The sequence below is a fragment of the Amblyraja radiata genome, chromosome 34 (genome assembly GCF_010909765.2).
Source record: "Amblyraja radiata isolate CabotCenter1 chromosome 34, sAmbRad1.1.pri, whole genome shotgun sequence".
NCBI classification, from domain to species: domain Eukaryota; kingdom Metazoa; phylum Chordata; class Chondrichthyes; order Rajiformes; family Rajidae; genus Amblyraja; species Amblyraja radiata.
Window position 1 is genome coordinate 844,382 of NC_045989.1, and position 9,608 is coordinate 853,989.

General features: G+C 43.3%; 1 long non-coding RNA gene across 1 annotated transcript; it reads left to right on the forward strand.

Moving 5' to 3' along the window:
• The first annotated feature begins 2,147 nt into the window (after positions 1–2,147).
• On the forward strand, positions 2,148–9,287 carry LOC116991548. Its single transcript, XR_004416822.1, has 2 exons — positions 2,148–2,319; positions 9,076–9,287. It is a non-coding gene; the product is annotated as an uncharacterized LOC116991548 (long non-coding RNA).
• Positions 9,288–9,608: the final 321 nt, after the last annotated feature.

Genomic DNA, 9,608 nt, shown 5'->3' on the forward strand with positions numbered 1-9,608 from the left:
GGAAAGCAAATTTAATTTTTATCAAGGAGACTGGAATACAAAAAACAGAGATAGAAACATAGAAACATAGAAATTAGGTGCAGGAGTAGGCCATTCGGCCCTTCGCGCCTGCACCGCCATTCAATATAATCATGGCATGATCATCCAACTCAGTATCCCGTACCTGCCTTCTCTCCATACCCCCTGATCCCCTTAGCCACTAGGACCACATCTAACTCCCTCTTAAATATAGCCATTGAACTGGACTCAATGACCTTCTGTGGCAGAGAATTCCAGAGATTCATCACTCTCTTTGTGTAAAATGTTTTTCTCATCTCGGTCCTAAAAGACTTCTCCTTATACTTAAACTGTTACCCCTTGTACTGGACTTCCCCGACATCATGAACAATCTTCCCGCATCTAGCCTATCCAACCCCTTAAGCATTTTGTACGTTTCTATAAGATCTCCCCGCAATCTTCTAAATTCTAGCAAGTACAAGCTGAGTCTATCCAGCTTAACGACAATGATTCCAAACAAACTCTCTTCCCGAACACTGTTGCACATCAATTTCTCACACTAAACCACCCCCCCCCCCCCCACCCACTAACACCGAGGCTTTTCCTGCTTACCCATTCCTCCAATCCGCGAGACCTTATTCCCCTCCAAATATATCCCTCTCTTTGGCTTCACATTTCTTTCCACTTCTCTCCTATCTGACACCATTCTGTGTCCTTTGTAACTTGCTCCGTCCATCTGCTAATCCATCCGCTCATACGCACCGACCACCCACTTGCCACTTTCTCTCGTCCCCATCTCTCTTTTCCAGCTTTATCCCTTTCGCGAGAAGGGCCCGAAATGTTATATCGCCTGTTTTTCGCTTCCCAGATGGTGCCTGACTCGCTGAGTTTCTGTTTTGCTAAAGAACAATGTTTGCGTTATGGTCTGTAGACAAGTGGGCTGTCTGCAATGCATCATGGACCACAACGAAGTGCGAACTGACTGCCCATGGCATCCGAGGGACCAGGGCTCCACTGCCCTATTCTAAAATACCAGAATAAAGCAGTCAAGCTGCAGTCAAATCAGAAAGAAAACATGATCACAACATATAACCATATAACCATATAACAATTACAGCACAGAAACAGGCCATCTCGGCTCTTCTAGTCCGTGCCGAACACTTATTCTCCCCTAGTCCCATCTACCTGCACTCAGACCATAACCCTCCATTCCTTTCCCGTCCCCTAACTATCCGATTTATTTTTAAATTATAAAATCGAACCTGCCTCCACCACCTCCACTGGAAGCTCATTCCACACAGCTACCACTATCTGAGTAAAGAAGTTCCCCCTCATGTTACCCTTAAACCTCTGTCCCTTAATTCTCAAGTCAAACATCCCCTGCAGAAATAGCTTGTCGGCGCATCGAATTAATGCCAAGCAACCCTTTTTCTGTTCATATTGATCAGATCTGGCTCATAGCTTGTAATGCTTTTGTTTAAAATGACAGTCCTGCCGAGATTACGAGGGTCAGAACTCCACATTGACAGCAGAAATGAATGAAATAAAATCAGATTGCATTTGGGCAGGACTGGAAGACATGTCCTTGATCAACTGGCTAGGTGGGCTGAAGCTAGCATCTCAAGCTATGGTTGTACCAGATGTTTGTGAGCATAGCCCTTCATGCTACAGTTGTACCAGATGTCTGTGAAGCTACCACCTTATGCTACAGTTGTACCAGATGTTTGTTATTCTGCATGTGGAATACTGGGTTCAGTTGATTCGCATTGGATTGTGCTGGTACAAGTTGCTGGTAAATTTGCCAACGACATGAAATTGAAAATGTGTACATTCTTGTCGAAACACGGATTCATTAGACCTGGACACGTTGCACGAATGAAATGGACATGAAACCCGCGGACAAGGAGTCATGTCTGGAAGTTTGACACGCAGGCTCTTTCAGCGTCTGGCGCCAGTTTTACGATCTATAAACTTGGAACATGTTTATTGCAGATCAGAACATGCTGTCTTGGTAAATCATGCTGGCAACTGATCGATGTGCCCGAGCCAATGAAGACTTGACGGACCGACTGGGCGCCGCATGGAACAAATCGTCCACAATGACTGACTAGCTGGCACCGTCACCACACCATACCCGCCAACGCAACGCACCTCCTTGCTCAGTATAAATACAGCAAAGTCTCAGATTAGATACCAGATCTTCTCGCATTCTTTGAACGTGAATAAGAAGCAAGCAAAAGATGGGGAAAATGCTCCTGTTTCTCATTGGCATGTTGCTCGTTGCGGGTGCGTCCGCATTGACTCCAGAACAAGAGGCGATGTGTAAGTATACATTTTTGTGTGGTAAACACCAGCTTTTGCATCCACAACATTGTAGGCCGTGGTTTCCATCCCACGTCCAGTCACATCTACGTCTTACCATCTCCACCCCTCGCTGGTGCCTTCCGCAGAGACGCCTTTCGCTTCAATTCCTTAGTTCAATCATCCCTTGATAGGTAGGTCACAGAGACAAGGTTTTGGGCGAGAGGTCGGCGGTGGGACTCAGCGTGAGTCGTGTATTAGGACTTGGTGGGTCTGGGGTATGAAATACTGATAACACTGAGTCGTTTAACTTCATAATAAGTATTTTAATAACATCAAATAGAGACAGCATTACATAAGCTGCTGTCGGCTCTGACTCCTAGATCAAAGTGAGAACTGCTTGTCACACACCACCAGAAACCTGAACTGGATTACGGATCGTGAGAACAACAATCAGCAACAGTGATCTGCATCTGGGGTCGATGTACACTACCCCCTCGTTTAGAAACATAGAAAATAAGTGCAGGAGGAGGCCATTCAGCCCTTCGAGCCAGCACCGCCATTCATTGTGATCATAGCTGATTGGCCCCAATCAGTAACCCGTGCCTGCCTTCTCCCCATATCCCTCGTTTCCACTAGCCCCTAGAGCTCAACTAACTCTCTCTTAAATCCATCTTGTGATTTGGCCTTCACTGCCCTCTGTGGCAGGCAATTCCACACATTCAAACCTCTCTGGGTGAAAAAAGGTTTTCTCACCTCAGTCTTAAATTGCCTCCCTTTATTCAAAGGACTGTGGCCCCTGGTTCTGTATTCACCAAACATTGGAAACATTTCTCCTGCATCTTGCTTGTCCAGTCCTTTTATAATATTATATGTTTCTATAATATATCCCATCATCCTTCTAAATTCCAGTGAATACAAGCCTAGTCATTTCAATCTTTCCTCATAGTGACAGTCCCGCCTATCCCAGAGATTAATCTCGTGAACCTACGCTGCACTGCCTTAATCACAAGGATGTCCTCCCTCAAATTAGGAGACCAAACCTGTACACAATACTGCAGATGTGTTCTTACCAGAGCCCTATACAACTGCAGAAGAACCTCTTTACTCCTATACTGAAATCCTCTTGTTATGAAGGCCAACATTTCATTAGCTTTCTTCATTGCCAGCTGTACCTGCACACCAACTTTCAGTGACGGGTGTACAAGGACACCCAGGTCTTGCTGTCCCACCCCCCCCCCCCCCCCCCCTTACCTAACCTAACCCCATTGAGATAATAATCTGCCACCTTGTTTTTTGCCGCCAAAGTGGATAACCTCACATTTATCAATATTATACTGCATCTGCCATGTATCTGCCCACTCACTCAACCTGTCCAGGTCACCCAGCAACCTCCTAATATCCACTTCACAGTTCACACTGCCACCCAGCTTTGTGTCATCCGCAAAGTTGCTAGTGTTGCTCCTAATTCCCTCTTCCAAATCATTAATATATAGGGTAAACAGTTGCGGCCCCAAACACCCTACCCCTAATACCATATGCTCTAAATTTAGTCACCAGTCTCCCGTGCGAGACCTTATCAAAGGCTTTCTGAAACTCTAGATACACTACATCCCCTTCATCCATTTTACTTGTCACATCCTCAAAACATTTCAGACGATTAGTCAAGCATGATTTCCCTTGTCTAAATCCATGCTGAATTGGACTAATCCTTTTACAGCTATCCAAATGCCCCATTATTAGCTCTTTAATAATTAACTCCAGCATCTTTCCCACCACCAAAGTCAGGCTAACTGGTCTGTATATTCCCCGTTTTCTCTCTCGCTCCTTTCTTGAAAAGTGGGATAACATTAGCTATGCTCCAATCCACAGAGCTGATCCTATTGAACATTGTAAAATGCTCACCAATGCGTCTTCTATTTCTATAGCCACCTCCCTGAGGACCCTGGGATGCAGACCATCAGGCCCAGGGGATTTATCATCCTTCAATCCCATTAGCCTCCGCAATACTACTTGCAGTCGGCGCGGGGCGGAGGCGCTGGCTCTGGGGGCCGGGGGGGGGGGGCATTCCCGGCGGGCCGTTGACCGTCAGCTGAGACTCTCGCCTTGTCCAGTGGCTGTTGAGAACTTACATTCTCTCAATTGGAAAGATGCCACTGCCCCTTGCCCCCTCCAGTCTTTCACACCAGCCCTCGCTCCTCCCTGGGATTGGGGATGACGTGGCAGCGGGTACCCTAGGGGCAGAAGCCGGGTGTGTGCAAAGTGCGCCATGGTGCCGTCTTGTACTTGAGGTGGTGGCTGAGGGAGCGCAGCTCGGCCAGGCCTTGGTTGAACTGGCTCTTGTCGCCGTAGTGCCCCATCGGAGAGCGGGTTCCTCTGGATTTGGAGCGGGGTTGGGCTGGAGTCGGCGCTTCTTCTCCGTGCTGGTTGCGGGCCTGGGACCAATGATGTCGCCGATCCGCGGCTGCCGGGTGGCCCGGGGGGAGAGGCAGAGGTGATCTGGGGTTTGCACTTATTCTGCGCACTGGCAGTCGGCCTGGGGCCAGTGTCCCGTCGGTCCGGATATCTCAGGCCGCGCCCCCGGGTGGGGATGTGACACTCCATTTGGGGTGGGGGGGGGGGGGGGGCGGTGGGACATGGGACATTTCAGTGGCGGTTCGGCAGCGCTTGCGGCTCCAGGTTCACGAGCACGAGCCTGGCTGCGGATGGGGCGTGGGTCTGCAGCTGCCGAAAATATCTCCGCCGGTCCAGCCTCTCCCCCCTGCCGCTTTCCCACTCGCATCTGCCCAATCTCTCTGCCCCCTGACAAATACAAATTTGAAAAAAGACCAAAAAAAATGGACTCAAACTATATTCACTGAATCTACAGCGCTTCGTTCGATTTGATTTATAGCGTTTGAGCTTTGACAAATCCCATGATTCCTTGCGTTTTTCGGAATACCGAAGTCGCATATTGTCTGTTGCTCTGTTCAGAAGATGAGGTCTCATATTTATATCTACAATGTCACAGAGATCGCCGCACAATCTTTTAATTTCTTTCACACACATTGTAAACGGATGCGTTCCCAATGCATGACCTTCATCCAGATCTGTGACTAGCTTTGCCGTTTTGAATTGGCACATTTATGTCCAAACGATCTTCTCCCTCGATTAGCTAATTCTATTTTAATGTACATATGTCAATTTGCATCATCACATTGCTTCATGCAGCAGGCCGTTTATACGGACCTTGGATATGTGTCCAGTTATGGTCTCCTAATTTGAGGAAGGATATTCTTGCTATTGAGGGAGTGTAGCATAGGTTCGCCAGGTTGAGTCTCGGGATGGCGAGACTGTCATATGGTGAAAGGATAGGTCGACTGGGCTTATATTCACTTGAACTTGGATGGGCGACAGGGGATCTTAAAGAAACATTTGCAATTCTTAAGGGTTTGGACAAGCTAGATGCAGGAAAGAGGTTCCCAATGTTGGGGAAGTCCAGAAACAGGGGTCACACAGTTTAAGAATAAGGGGTAGGAAATTTAGCACTGAGATGAGGAATTCATGCCATCGAAGGCAGTGGAGGGCAATCCACTGTTTTGTTTTGCACGCGGGAGTTAGATCTAGCTCTTAGCACTAACGGAAACAAGGGATATGGAGAGAAATCAGGAACAGGGTACTGATATTAGATGATCAGTCATGATATTATCGAATGGCGGTGATGGCTCAAAGGGCTGAATGGCCCACTCCTGCACCTATTTTCTATGTTTCTATGTTTAGGACGTGCAAACATTCTACAATCACTGCCACTTAGCCTCTCACTTGGAGCCGTGGAACAAGCAACAGGGTAAGGAAGGGAATATCTGTCGCCTTATTTTGTGAAGGGACATCAGTCTGTTTTCTACTTCCTTTCTTAGTGCCAATATTTATGCTCCATACAACAGTATTGAGAGCACAAGTACTTTATAGAGTTTGGTCTTAGTGCTGCTTCGGATGTCTTTTGCGCTCCATATCTTTTGGAGGTTTTGAACAGTCCCATCAGGTTTCCCAGCGCGTAATTTTACGTCTTCCGAGTAGGATCCAGTTTGACATATCTTTCCTCCTAGATATGTGAAATCCTCAACTGGGCTAATGATGTGTCATTGATTTAGATATTTACTTTTATGTTCTCTTTGGAAATCGCCTGCACTTGTGTTTTTCGCTAAGTTGATTTTCAGTCCCAGCGCTTTATTGCTTTCATGTCCGAGGTTTACTAAAGTCTGGAGGTCGGTTTCACTCGCAGCAATGAGTGTGATGTCATCTGCGAAGTGCAGGTTATTTAGGAGCTGACCTTGGCATACATATGTGTGTCGTGCAATGCATGCAACATGACCAGTTCGCGCAGGATGTTAAATAGCTGTGGTGAGATCACGCACTCTTGTCGCACTGCAACTGCAGTGGTAAACCAATCTGTTAGTTCCCCATTCACTCTTTGTTTGAGATAGATAGATAGATAGATAGATAGATAGATAGATAGATAGATAGATAGATAGATAGATAGATAGATAGATAGATAGATAGATAGATAGATAGATAGATAGATAGATAGATAGATAGATAGATAGATAGATAGATAGATAGATAGATAGATAGATAGATAGATAGATATTTGACGAACACATTTAATATTTAATCTGTCCTAGTTTTTCCCTATAACTACCTACAGTGGCGAACCTACATTTTTGGGGCCCTGAAGCTTGAACTTTTATGGCGGCCCCTTCGCAAACAGCAACGGGCTCTTGCTAACCACTGTTACCTTCTTCAATGGGGTTGTTCCACGACGGATCACCACACTTTTTTTAATTCAACCACACATTTCAAATGTTGGTGAAAATTGCTGTACTGGATTATTTCACATGTCAAAGTCACTGGTGTGAATTTAAAAAATCCGACTTATGGAGGGATGAAAATTAGGGGACATTTTGAAATACCTTTCTGCTTCACAGCTTGTGATAGGCATTGTCAAGTACAGCTTAAGCGCAGCTGTAACATTGGGGAACACTTCAATTAGGTGTTGCTCACAAATAAGCTGAAAAACTTCTGCACATTGGATTTTAGATGACGTATTTTCTTCTGTGTTTTAGGATTATCATAAGGTGCAAATATTCTTTGAACTGGTAACACTCGTTTTATTCATTTGTGGTCCACATCATCTTCGTAATATGATATTATACGTTTAATACTGTCCACATCTAACTTAAACCTTTTCGCAATCTGCTCACATGGGTCAATACTCTTGCGTAACAGGATTATCAAACAGTCATAGAGTTGATATAGAACTTCTATCCTAAATTTGTCAGCTCCTCTCAAAGAAGCAATGCCACTTGTTCCATCTGAAAATGTCCTTGTAACAATGCGTTTGGAAGCATCAGAATAACATGAGGTGATATCTTCACACAAACCTTTTGCTTCTGATTCATAGTGTGCAATCTTATTGGCTGAATTTTCTCTGAGTTCTTTAACAAACGAATGTAAAGATGATAGCAGAAGATATCCTTCAAGCATCAAAACCAGGGGTTTGGAGTTTCTTGTTTTGTTGAAACGCTCCAGCACCACTTCCCAAACGACTGTTAATATAACATATTCCAGCTTTACCAACTTGAGATGTAAATGTTTTGCATCTCGTTTACATTCAGGCTTCTCTTCTGAGTCTTCAAAAATATGTTTGAGTATTTGAAAAATACCTATATATCCATTTTTAATTGCCTGGACTGCCTCATAGTGTGCAAACTATATGTAGATTGCCCTGTGTGTTTAAAATCCCCCATCTTCGTGGAGATCCAGAAAATTTAAAAAAAATCCTGCTCCTGCAAAATGCCGTAATAGTCAACAACCTTTGGGTCTACTTTCTGAGAAAGAATTTTTTTTAACTTTTTCATAAATACTTGTAATACAGTATTAGCCTAGGCTATGCGGTCGCTGCCTTCCTTCCGTTCACCTCTTCATAAAAACAATAGGCTTAGGCCAATCTAACACTATCTAACACGACGTGATAAGCACGTGATTCACGTTTCCAATGTGATTGCCTTTCAACGGATCCCCTTTTTGTTACGATGTGTTACCTACTGTTTGTATCTACCAATGAAGATATTGTTATGACCTTTTTATTTTACTGTATTTTAATCGTACATTAGTAAAGTTGTTATTATTTATTGTAATGGTATTATATGTTTAGTATATTTTAAGATTTTAGAAGATTATTCGTGCAAATATAAAGTTTCCGAAATGTTGGCCTTAACAATGACCGCAAGCAACGAAATTTGCTTTCATTTTTTCGATTACGGCAAGGTAAATAATTTTAATAAAAGTTTTCATTTCTGTCAGAAATGTTAATAATTGTTTAAATTATTTATAAATATTTTATATTAAATATTGAACGTTGTTTTTTTGTTTACAGCTAGCCTACATGATGCTTTAATAACCTTTTAATTTTAACTATTATTATGTATTGAATTACACGTTATTATTATTATTATTATTATTATTATTATTATTATTATTATTATTATTATTATTATTATTATTATTATTATTATTATTAAACTTATTATTCTTATTATTATTATTATTATTATTATTATTATTATTATTATTATTATTATTATTATTATTATTATTATTATTATTAACCAATGTGGACTAAAGTCGCTTCTGGGGTCCCACCGCGATTAGGGGCCCTGAAATTTAAACGTCATTACTTTCAAAGTTAGTTCCCTTGTCTACCAACTGATGATTCATCTTGTATTTTGTGTCGTACAGATAAGTGCAGCCTCCAGAAGGGAACATGTCAGGTGACTTGCCCCGATGGCTTTAAGGAAAGCGGAGCGTGCCTCGGCGAGGAGAAATGTTGCACCATGTAACGCGTAATGAACCTTTCACCAAGGAACTACGTTTCGTTTGGGTCTGATATCAACTGATTGTCAAGAAAAACAGTGTGAAAAGCTGAATTGATAAACAATAATTACTCACTGCTTTGCTTTCCCTTAATTTTATTTTGCAATAGCGAATTCAGAGTATAGTTTATGAGGAGGATATTGAGGTTTGCGAACAACAGCCGGTATAGGCTGCAGTATAGGCAGCGCTCACATGCCATATCACCATATAACATATAACCATATAACAATTACAGCACGGAAACAGGCCATCTCGGCCCTTCTAGTCCGTGCCGAACACTTATTCTCCCCTAGTCCTATCTACCTGCACTTAGACCATAACCCTCCATTCCTTTCCCATCCATATAACTATCCAATTTATTTTGAAATGATAAAATCGAACCAGCCTCCACCACCTCC